The sequence below is a fragment of the Lepisma saccharinum genome, chromosome 13 (genome assembly GCF_977018435.1).
Source record: "Lepisma saccharinum chromosome 13, izLepSacc3.1, whole genome shotgun sequence".
Lineage (NCBI taxonomy): Eukaryota > Metazoa > Arthropoda > Insecta > Zygentoma > Lepismatidae > Lepisma > Lepisma saccharinum.
This window is the reverse complement of record NC_139241.1, coordinates 70,278,376-70,290,675: the sequence shown is the minus strand read 5'-3', so window position 1 is coordinate 70,290,675 and position 12,300 is coordinate 70,278,376. Positions and strand designations below refer to the sequence as shown.

General features: G+C 39.2%; 1 protein-coding gene across 2 annotated transcripts in view; it reads right to left on the bottom strand.

Moving 5' to 3' along the window:
• The window catches only part of LOC145997404 (calpain-9-like), a 219,654-nt gene that overhangs the window by 126,322 nt on the left and 81,032 nt on the right, over positions 1–12,300 (bottom strand). The gene's annotated exons all lie outside the window — the stretch shown is intronic.

Sequence of the window (12,300 nt, the reverse complement as noted above, 5' to 3'; positions counted from 1 at the left end):
GAGACAAGGGAGGTGCGTACAAGGTACAACAAATAGTCGATTACGGAAGAACAGATTCTACACCTTAGACTTGCAATTTTACGAGTACATAAAGTAAGTAGTGAAGCTAAATCTATTATTCTATGTTTATCCATCTTAATGTATATATTACCAAGTCTGTTATCACAGAGCAAAGACACAAATTGGAAGATTCTTTTCTTCTGTAAGAAATGTGAACTCTTAATTTGGTATGCCCTAAATAAGTAACTTGTGATAGCCTATTTTAGATCGAGACATTTAATCTGAATGTATTTCAAAGATTGTTGTGGAGTGTCTCTCGTAAGTTTGGGATAGATGTAAGTGATCTGAAGTATATCATGAACATACATGAGTTTTTAATAAAATGAACCACACAGAAAAAAAGATATGTTGCCTAGTTCTAATAAAGAACAAAGGATATTTAAAAATTAATTGTCCTAAAAGAAGTTTGTTATGAACAAGTAAAACCTTACTCTTGTGATCATCAGACACAGTTTTTCAGGCTTATCATAATATTTACTACTTGAGTATTATAGAAGTTGAATATTGAGTTTATTAAAGTTTTATAGTATCGAGGTACTAATTTTTAATGTAACAACTACCTCTGACACTCACAAGAGCAACATGCTCTTATACAAGACAAATACTCATGCGTTACGAATGCAAAGGGAAATAAATGTTCAAGAATTGCATCAAATTGTCCATTATTATAATCTTTCTTTCATATCCTGCGCGTTAAGAAAGGGAATCAACTGTTTCGCGTTTTGTTTCAATTCATCCACTAGTAAAACAGAGTGAATGAACAATTATAATCGTAATGGTTATGCATTCCACTCTACTTGGAATCTGCCTCAGCGTGTGTTTTATGCACGCACGGCCGAAGGCAAAAGTAATCACCACCGCTCTGTTTTCTGTAATGTGAGGGTCATGCATTGAAACAAAAAGCTCCAATAAGCACAGGGCAACGAAAGCTTCAAAGTCGACACGTTTCTGCTGCTGTTAATCTTAGCGCCCAAGTAGATAAAACGTTGAACAGGAGGATCTAAAGAGGGAGTTAGACACAAGAAAATTGATAGCCTGGCTACATTGCACACTCATAACACGAAACCCAGCCATCTTGTTTTACCCTTTGGTGAGTATCGTGTGAGTGCACAGCTCAGGATGAAATGATAAGAACAACTTTATTAGGAGCATTAAGAAGGGAAACGTTCTTAGCTTTTCACACAATTTCGACGCTGCAAGGGGGCGAGAACAGAACAAAAGCAATGTGCTTAAAGTCTCACGGACTCTGCGGAAATGTCGAACCAAGCCAATTATCGCCATCAAATCGGAGACTGCAGTTTTTCGGCTGTTCTTCAGCTGCTTGAGAAAAATATATTTCTTCTTGAAGCTAAGTCGCATGAAGCAATTTCGAAAGGAATGCTATGTCCAAAAGGGGGATGCTTTACAGCAAAAAAAGATTGTTTCTTTGAGTTAGGTTTTAGGTCCAATTCATGCACAGCAAAATGATTGTGAAAGTTTAATGAGGCCATTTTGTGCTCGGGACAGGATCTGCGCTGAACCACTGTAAAAGACTTCGCACGCTGAGACGCGGGGAAACACGGGAAAACTGCAACAAAACATCTGTTGTCTGCTTCTATTGAAATCAAATGGCGTACAGGGGAACGTGCGGAACCGAAGCACGGAATTTCCGGCTAGAAGTCTGCAGGTTATCTAGAGGGTTATGCCGCACTGAGACGCCGGAACCGAAACTTTTCCGTTCTGTTGCCGCGCTTCCGGAGTCTCAGTGCGCGGGGTCCTTAAATGTGTCTCCCGGGTATGAAACCCGGGACGCTTAATTACAAGATGAAAGCGTTACCCGTACGAATATGGGAAGTCAGAAAGTGAGAGTCACTAGAAAATTCACGAATATTCGTGCAAACTGCACTAAAATGTTTTTTTAAAATTCTAATAATAATAATAATAATAATAATAATAATAATAATAATAATAATAGACACAAAGGAAATAAAAGAAAGATATTCACTTTTAACAATAAGCTTTAAACTAGAAAAATATCCAAAATTTAACGTTACCATAACATTATGTAGGAAATTTGTAGAAATTTACATTAATCGAAACATTCAGTCTCATACATTTAACATTGTTTATTAATTATAACGTCAGAACAGCATTAAACACGCTTCAGTCTAACCGTAATAAAGGAATGACATCATACAATAAAAAATCGCTGCAAATTATCCCGCAGTAACGGAGTCATCTTTCGGACAGAAAAAGGAATTGATACTCATCGTAGTTCTTCTTTTAACTCTGCTTTATGCACAGAAAGGCTAATTGGGCCTGGATCTACAGTTGAAAGTGGGATTCGAGTCACTATGCGCCTCCAACAGCTATCGAACCTGTGCCCTCTTGATTAGAAACGGACGACTTTAGCACTACATCTGGGAGACCCGAAATTGCTACTTTGACTTTCAGAAACGCATTGGAAATTGTTTGAAAATTATTACAAAGCGTAGATGCCTCTGGAGGTTTTCTATCACCCCACCGATCTGCCCCTCAGGTGCATTGCCTAATGAGATCGCAATTGTCCTTATGACCAGTGGCGTGCCCAAAGGGGGGTTGGTGGGGATTATAACCCCCCCACCCTTTGGACCCAGTATTCCTAAAAAAAAAAAAAAAAAAAAAAAAGGAACGTCAAAGGTAGGAAAAGATGGCAAAATAAGAGCTGACTACCAGAAAAAGTATAAGTAACCACTCTCTTTCGAAAATTCTGGGCACGCCACTGCTTGGGACCATTCATTTTAAACTGGTTTGTTCCGGTTTTTCCGCTCGTTGGAAGCGTCAGGATACTTAGGAATCACCTGTAATTTTGTATTTAGAAAATATATTCATATCAGAGAACATGAGCTCTTAAACGTATCACACTATTGACCTAGTTTGATGTGCTACCGTGACAAGTGGCGTGCCAAAGATTTTCGAAATGAGGGGGGATAGGCAGTGGCGGTGATTGGCTTCCAAAACTGGGGGGCAAGGTGCCAAAACTGTGGGGGTCAAGGATAGTTTAGAAAAGGTGGCAAAAAGTGGGGGGGAGCAGTTGCCCACCCCCAAACACCTCCTAATCGCTGCCACTGCGTATAGGTAAAGTTCTCTGTGTCATGAAGGTACCTTTAGGGGGATATGGAGGTAGGGCTCCACATATTCTCGATCCCGGCCAATTTGGAGGTGATGTGATCAGCACCACGCTCTAGCCGCCGTTATACCCCCCAGAGTTACCCCCAGGTACCCATTCATATGAGGCTGGATGAGACCCAGAGCCGCTTTGTGCTGGGACAAGGTCGGAAAAATTCCGACCTTAGGTCACCCAACCGAGAATCGAACCAGTGTCTCCCGCGTGGTCGTCCATCTTACAGACTACTTTTTTTTAGTTGTTGGCCCTCTTTTCCTGCATTTGACGTTCTATTTTTTCTTTTAGAAATACAGGGCCTTCCGCACCGTGGAAGAAAAAAATATGTCAGGAAATCAAGGCGTTCAGAAAGTCAGAAAAACTATGTAGGAAACGTGATCTACCGCATTTCGGTTAGGTTACATTCTCACGCTTTGGATCTGCAAAAATATCGCCCAGCCATGGGTTTCCTCACATATCGCAGACCGAAACTGGTTCTCTTTCCTTCGAGAGAGGAGATGAACGAGAAGGGCCAATCACAGCCTCATACCATTGTCCCCGTTTAGACTGAATTCTGAGCGGGTCATGCGGTTGCATTCCAGCATAGGATATAAGACATACAAACAAAAGAAAGATGATGATTTAGTGACTCGGTAAAAGGTTTGCTGGGAGGGAACTGATAGCAATCTCATTTCGGAAGCTTGATTCTTTCTTTCTCTTTTTTCTTTAGTTTGTGTCCTTTTACCGACCCACGTGCATGTCTCGGACTCGGTTGGAGATGACTCGCTCCCGAACCGTTCACCTAACCACACGCACCAGTAAGATATGAATCGTTCATTAACGAACCGTTTACTAAAGAACCGTTCATATTGGGGAACCTTTGGGAAAAGTGTTTCGTCCTCTAGAGTACGAGTGTTGTTAGCTTCACTGGAGTAAAGAGATGATTCAATCACTAACGAACCGTTCCAAACAGGGGCGTCGACTTGTCAAAATTATTGGGGGAGCTCTGATCACTGAAATAAATTAATGAATGACTCACTCTCTCCCTTTTTTAAGTTTTGGCCTCAGTGTTCGGAATCTCATAAAAGCCCATGAATTCCTCAAAATTATCAACTTTTTTATCCACAGTTCGAATGCAGAATATTAATTGTCCATGGATGTATATGTCACAAGTTTCGTCAACCATAATAGCAAAATATTCCCGACTTTTAATGTCTTCTACCACGGAGCGCAAAACAGATCTCCCTAATATATCAATGATCTCGTTCTGAATGTCATGTGAGAGCCATTTGTAGCCCGAACGTCCCATCCACTACACTAGTTCATGCACATCGTATTTTGAAACTCTTTTCAGTAAAAATTTTACCAATACTCATAATTACATACTTAGTATATAGTAATAAGTCATGTGTTTTGCTGTCTCTGGTCATAGCCCCCCCCCCCCCCCAAACGTTGATGGTTTAGAGGTCTCAGCTCCCCAAATTGATGGTCTAGAACATTTCAAATGTGTATTTAAAGTTAAGTTCATGTGTCACAATTCAGAGTAAACTTTACAAGAGATGCAAAATAATACATTAGATCCTCTTAAGCAAAATTATTAGGGGGGGGCTCTGCCCCACATCATTAACATTCAAGCCCCATGGAGTCGGCGCCTATGGTTCCGAATGAACCGTTTATCTCATCGGACGATTTTCAGCACTATTTTTTCTTTTGTGTGTGTGTATTGTTCATCAACTATATCACAGCTGAGTTGTTACTCTCAGAAATAAATTTAAAAAAAAACAATAGGTACTGTAGCTTGCTTTTCTCGTTTTGATTCTTCAAATATTGTCAATTTTGCTTCTCAAAACGCACGTCCGGAATTTTCCAAATACAAAATACGAACTTGACGTCATTTCATGTAAGTCAATTCCCGTTAACCATTCTTTATTGACTAACCTATTATGCACGTGTTTGTTATAAGTTGGATACAAGTACGAAGCGCTGGAACTGCAAACCAGAACGGCACAAAATCTGCAGTGTTTCCTCCTCCTTTCTTGATTTTCCCCTTTTAGTGCTTTTCTGTCATCATTTCTTCTTTGCTCGGACTAACGCAAAAGTAAAATTTCAACTCACTCAAACTAATAAATCGAATCGTTGAATGTACGCAAAATACCAATATGGAAATACAGGGTGTTTCACCCAAAAAGCCGTGATTTCTAGCGGCTAGAAAATTTATTTTAAGAATAGTATAGTAAAAAACATAAATGGATACACAAGAAACAACGTATACATTTTGTTTTCCAGTGTTTTACACTGTTTTGTTTTGTTTGTTTCAGGTTTTATAGTCCAGTATAATAATGGCGGACCATAGACTGTCGTTGCAGCAGAAGATCTGATTGGTGACTTGGTTCATTGAATCACGCTCCCTTGTTGGTGTCCAACGACGATTCCGACTGGAGAATCAGTCCATATGGCGTTATGTTGATCAGTTCAATAAAACTGGTAATGTTAGAGGGAAGCAAAGAGGGGGGTCCAGACCAACTGTGCGTACAGAACAGCATATTGCCGTAGTGCGAGAATCTGTTGTGAAGAGCCCGACAAAAAAATCTTTGCGACGTTTGTCAGCAGAAAACGCAATATCCCTAACATCATGTTGGCGTATTCTGCGAAAAGACTTGCAAATGTTCCCCTACAAAATGCAGATGCTTCAAAAATTAACAGTCATTGGAAAAAGAAGGCGTTTGCATTTTGCAAATCAGTTCAGTGCGTTAATTGCTGATGACCCTGACGTTATTGGTAACTTGTGGTGTACAGACGAAGCGTACTTTTATCTGTCAGGTGAAGTATTGTGCTATTTCAAAACATGGCATAATTGGACTTTTCTTCTTTGATGGCTATGTCACATCACAAAATTACTTGCAAATGATTGAGCATTACTTCTATCCTGGTCTTCGTCGTAAAAGGTGTCCACTTCGTCGGCAATGGTTCCAGCAGGATGGAGCTAAACCGCATACAACAGAAACTGTCCTTACTTTCCTTCACACAAAATTCCCCAATCGTGTGATCTCCAATCGCTATCCATTGTTTTATGTAACAGGTTTACAGTGGCCTCCATGCAGCCCAGACATTAACCCTTGTGATTTTTTATGGGGTTACCTCAAGCAGGAGGTATTCAAGCTTAAACCCCGATCTTTAAATGAATTGAGGGCAAACATTGAGCAGTGTACTGCAGCAGATAGTCACGTAACCCTTGGTAAGGTTTTTGATAACATCAATGTCAGGGAAGTGTACAATCGTCAAGGTGGACACTTTGAACATGTCTTACATTAAACTTTAGTCTTTGATTTATAAGACCATGTAAATTTATCTTACAATGGGTATCATTAAAAAATGTTGTTGTACTTCAAAATCACGGCGTTTTCACTGAAACACCCTGTACTATCTTTCACATGCACAAATTGATTTCTAAATAAATATTATTAAGACAAAGTATAGAGGATATTTACATTAATTTTTAAAAAACTCCCAGTTTGGTGAGCGGACTGCCATCTGTGCAAATTTAAAAACAACGATAAGAAAATTAAAAAAAGACTCGTGTCTTATGTATATTTATTGATTTGACATTTATGTAAATATTTCCATATGAACTCTTATTAATTTTAATGTAGCGCTTCATTTCACTAGACGTTAATCTCGTCGCTGTACCAATCAGAGATTAAGCAAAAAGGCCAACACCATGCTAACCAAAGTTAAGCGTTAAACTGTCGATCTTTGATGATAGCATATTGTATAAAAATACAAATAACAAATACAATACAAAATTTCCTCCGAGTATGCCTTTTTGGTCTTCTTTCAGAAGAAATACTTGTAAATAATATCAAATTTTACTTATTATTTGTTAATATTTGTCCATTTATGTGTTATTTCGTATTTTTAAATTTATTATTTTCATTATTTTTCTTTGTTCAAAATTTCAGTGTTAAATGGACATCTGTGCTGTATCTGAAATATTCTCAATAAATAAATAAATAATAGTAATTTGAAATAAAATTATTAGTATATAATAGTTATTGTTAATAGGAACCATACCCATGAGTATTTATATTATTGTTACTAACAAAAATAAAATAATTTGAATTAATTTCTACTGTTCAACTTTTATCAATGGCATGACCTCTTCCCTACAAAAATTCTAGCACTATTGTTTATTGATGTTTTGCATACTGTTCAATTCATCCAATCACTCGTTCATTCATCAGCCTCCCTACTGCCCTAAATAGCTTCCGATGAAGCACGAAAGACAAAGAAGCGACTGGTAGCTGAATCTCGAGTGAGGCCAGGCAGACATCCATGTAATCTGTGACAATAACGGAACAGCCCGCCGCGAGGGGCTCTGATTACCAGACTGGGCCGTGACGATCACGAAGGGAAAAAAAACATGGCTCTTTGTGAATATTTGCTTTGTAATAATGTGCTCGATACATACTCGACTACATATCTTCCTGTGCCAGTTCACACGCTTGTCTTCTTTTTTCGTGTTGCATTATGGGAGCCTGCTGAAAATGCCAGGAAAAATTAGAAAAAAAGGCATATGCAAAGCCCCAAAGACAAGTTGAAGACAATACCAATTGGTTGTTGGAAGAACGTAATGACCTTGAAAAGGGGACACGATGAGTAGGGGAGATGGGAATATTTTCTGAGGGGGGCAGTCACGTTTTAATTTACCATTAAAAAGTGCATAATTGGGTTAAACGAATTTCTCTTCTTTGGAGATCGAAAGGCGTGTCCCCTAAGTGACAATACAGCACAGCAGATCGTTGGGGGAGCTGATTGGGCTACAGCCACTCCAGAAATTTTGAGAAAACTAAAATTTTCCAATGAAATCAGTCAAGATTTCGGGAAAAATCAATGTGGTAAATAAAATAACCTCTATTAACACTTTTGTCTTTTAATAATCTTTAGAACAAAGCTTTAATGACCTTTTAAATGTCCATGTAGGAGATATATCAGTAGTGAATGAAGTACACACAGCAGAACCTTTAGTTCCAGAACCTAACTTGACTGAAGTTAAAGATGCTATTAAAAGGCTAAAGAATAACAAAGCACCTGGCAGTGATTTAATACCAACTGAGTTAATTAAATATGGTGGAAATTCATTAATATGTCAAATTCATAAATTAATTTGTTTAATATGGAATAAAGAAGAAATCCCTCAACAGTGGAAAGAATCCATAATTGTCCCTGTGTTTAAAAAAGGTGATAAAATGAACTGCAATAATTACCGTGGAATTTCTCTACTCTCAACAACATATAAAATATTATCTAACATTCTTTTAACAAGACTAACCCCATATGCTAATGAAATTATAGGTGATTATCAATGTGGATTTAAACGTAACAGATCAACTACAGATCAAATTTTTCACATCAGACAGACACTTGAAAAAAAGTGGGAATATAATCAAAATGTTCATCAACTATTCATTGATTTCAAAAAAGCATATGATTCGGTCAAAAGAGATAAATTATATAATATATTAGTAGAGTTTGGAATACCTAAGAAGCTTGTTAGTATGATAAAAATATGCACCAGTGAAACAGAAAGTAAAATTCGTGTGGGTATTAATATGTCTGACAAATTTACAATTCATGATGGGTTAAAACAAGGAGATGCATTATCTCCATTGCTCTTTAATTTTGCCTTAGAATATGCTGTTAGGAAGGTAAAAGAAACTAAAGAAGGACTAAAATTAAATGATGTGACTCAGTTGTTAGCATATGCAGATGATGTAGACTTACTGGGGGATGATGTGAATACAATTAAGAATAATGCTAAAATATTTTTCAAAACTGCTAAAGAGATAGGTTTGGAAGTTAACAAAGAGAAAACTAAATATATGCTTACAGGCCGAAACCAAGTGTTAGGTAATAATCAAAATCTAATTATTGATAACAACTCGTTTGAACCAGTTTCCAAATTCAAATACTTAGGAGTAATATTAACAAATGAAAATTATATTAAAGAGGAAATAAAAAGTAGGCTTAATTCAGGAAATGCATGTTACTTCTCTCTTCATAAACTTTTGTCTTCTCGTTTAATATCTAAGAAACTAAAAGTTAAAATATACAAAACAGTAATTTTGCCTGTAGTATTATATGGATGTGAAACTTGGTCGCTTACATTGAAACAGGAACATAAATTGAGAGTATTTGAGAATAAAATCCTTAGGAAAATCTTTGGACCTAAAAGGGATGAGGAGACAGGTGAGTGGAGAAGGTTACATAATTTAGAACTACATAATTTGTATTCATGTCCAGATATTATTAGAATAATTAAATCAGGAAGACTTAGGTGGGCAGGCCATGTGGCACGAATGGGAGAGGAAAGGGGAGTATACAGGATTCTTGTTGGGAAACCTGATGGTAAAAGACCTGTAGAAAGGCCAAGACGAAGATGGAGGGACAACGTTGAGATGGACCTAAGGGAAATCGGTAGGGATGGAAAAGAGTATATAGATCTTGCTCAAGATAGGGAAAGATGGAAGGCCTGTGTTGCTGCAGCCATGAACCTTCGGGTTTAAGAAGGCTAGAGAGTTAGTTAGTTAGTTAGTATACTGTATCCCGCCCCTCCATAACAGCTACGTAATATCGCGATTCCAGTCCCTCCGAAAAAAAATCCTGCGTGCGCCAGTGCAGTACAGGGGAGCATCAAGCCCCCCCCCAAAAAAAACCGCACCTGCCCGCCCCATGACTCTCCAGTTCTTAGAGAAATTCAAAGCTGGGACGTTTGTTTTAAGTCCACTTTATGCACAGATAGGTTAATCTGGGACTGGAGCTACAGTTTAAACTGAGATCCGAACTACTATATGCCTTCAGCTGGAACCGAACCCGTACCCTTGATTACATGGGCGTCGGGGAAAGGTTTTATTGATTTACTTTATTTTACTTTCCTTTTCTTCCCCTTTTGGCTGATCGCGAAGATGAGGATGAATGGTGAAAAGATGAAATGGATGAAAGGACAATCACGATTCCCACCAAGGATTATACCACAGACAAATGTAATAACTTTGTCTGTGATTATACTGACTAAGTCCAGACGCCAGAGCCTCGCTAGTCTGAAAAACGCATTTGAAGAGTCACCCCTTACACCACAATAATAATAATAATACAATAGGAAAAATGTGTTAGTTTTTCAGTCAAAATACTTTTGCGTAACAATTATCACAATGGTTATTATTGTTATTTTTTGTACTATTCATGACTCACCATACCACTACGCCATCAGGGAGGCACTCCATCCTCAAAAGATACTCAAACCCCCACGAAAAAATGTCCATAAAACAGTAGCAATCGAGTTTATAAAATACGAACGCTCATCATGGCTTTTGTTTCGGTTTTTACAGCCTATATTTATAACCGGATACCGTTATATGATTTCCTCCCGTCTGGCAATTCAGGCGAATCGTTCATCATTCTTCCTCTCTTTGCGATGGAAAGCAGCATCACTTTAGGCTATGTGCCGAAATAACACGGCAACGGCAAGCGTTGCAAACTAGCAGCGATGGTAACTAAATTTGGGGATTTGACAAAAACGGGGCTGCTGTAGCGTCAAGTGACGGTCGCTTTGCAAAATAGGTGATAAGTTACGTGTTCGATTCTTGCCGGTGGGAACGAGGCTCGATCTCGTCTCCAGTTGGAAAAAAATGCACTTTTCTTTTTCTTGTTTAGCGTCGCTTTTCTTCCACTTTTTGGCGAATCGCGACGATAATCATTAGTGATGAGGAGATGAAATGGACGAATGGACACTTACAAGAACATCCATGTCCACGCTGGGATTAAAACCAGAGACTTCTGTAACGAGATCGAAAGTTAACAACTTATCGTGTCCGGTCACCTGGACGGCGGATATCCAGAAATTGACATACAATGGACACATTTCACTGATTGATTGATTTGGTGTTTTAAGTTCACTTTATGCACATTAAGGCTAATCGGGACTGGACCTACAGTTTAAAGTGGGATCCGAACCACTATGTGCCTCCACCGGGTATCGAACCCGGGACCCCTTGATTACAAGGCGACGACGTTACCACTGCGCCATCGGGAGGCCCTACGTATCCACACATAGAAAACTAAATGCATCATATTGATTGATGCACCAGAATGCATCGATTGATGCACTAAAGTGTGTTTTATGGCTTATGGTTTAAGCGCAATAGCAACAGACCCACCCTGGATTTGAACCATGAACCGCCTGCTTTGCAGCGCTATTCACTACACCAACAAGGCACTGGCTATTAACTACTTTAATCTTGAGTTTGTTCTCAAGTCCATTCTATGCACAGATAGGGCAATCGGGACTGGATCTACAGTTTTAAAGTGGGTTCCGAACCACTAACTGCCTCCACCGTGCAAAAGTGGTCCCATTCAGGACTCTACTCCACCGGGTATCGAACCCGGGACCCCTTGATTCCGAGGCGACTACGTTACCACCACGCCATCGGGAAGGACCTGTAACCACTTTAACGTCTAGCCTGTCTACGTATACGAGTTCCCAACACAGCAGGAACCGTCTTCATCTGTTTTTATAAACTGAAGCACGGTCAAATTACAAGACCTCTCACTCGGATCAACATGCGTTCCTTGCCTGCACCGGACCTTCCCTTTTTATCACAACAAACTCTCGAGTGTTTGCTTTTTGTGAGCTTCACGCACGCAGCGAACCTTAACGTATGTAAATCTCTGACGGCGACATGCGAACACACACTACACTTTGGCTGTCACGTGGGGAGAATGCTTGAAGAGGCTGAGTGGGTCCTTCGACCACGAGAAGGAATGCTCAATCATCCAATTCCGTTGTCACAGCGTGAGGAGCGGATGTCAGAAGCAGTCCGCCTGGGTAAAAAATAGACTTGAAGCAATTGCTTGAGCTGCGGTCAAGGCTGCGCTATAGAACACTAAAAGAACTACGCGAGGGGCTGATCTAAACGGCTCCATATAACGAACACATAGGTATAGTTTAATGGAGCGGTGTGTCCTTTCATTTCTGCTATTTCTCCGCCCTTTCTCTGTCTCTGTAGGATAACGACTAGGATGAGAATAAGTGTTCCTGATCTTGACACGTAGTCGCCATTTGC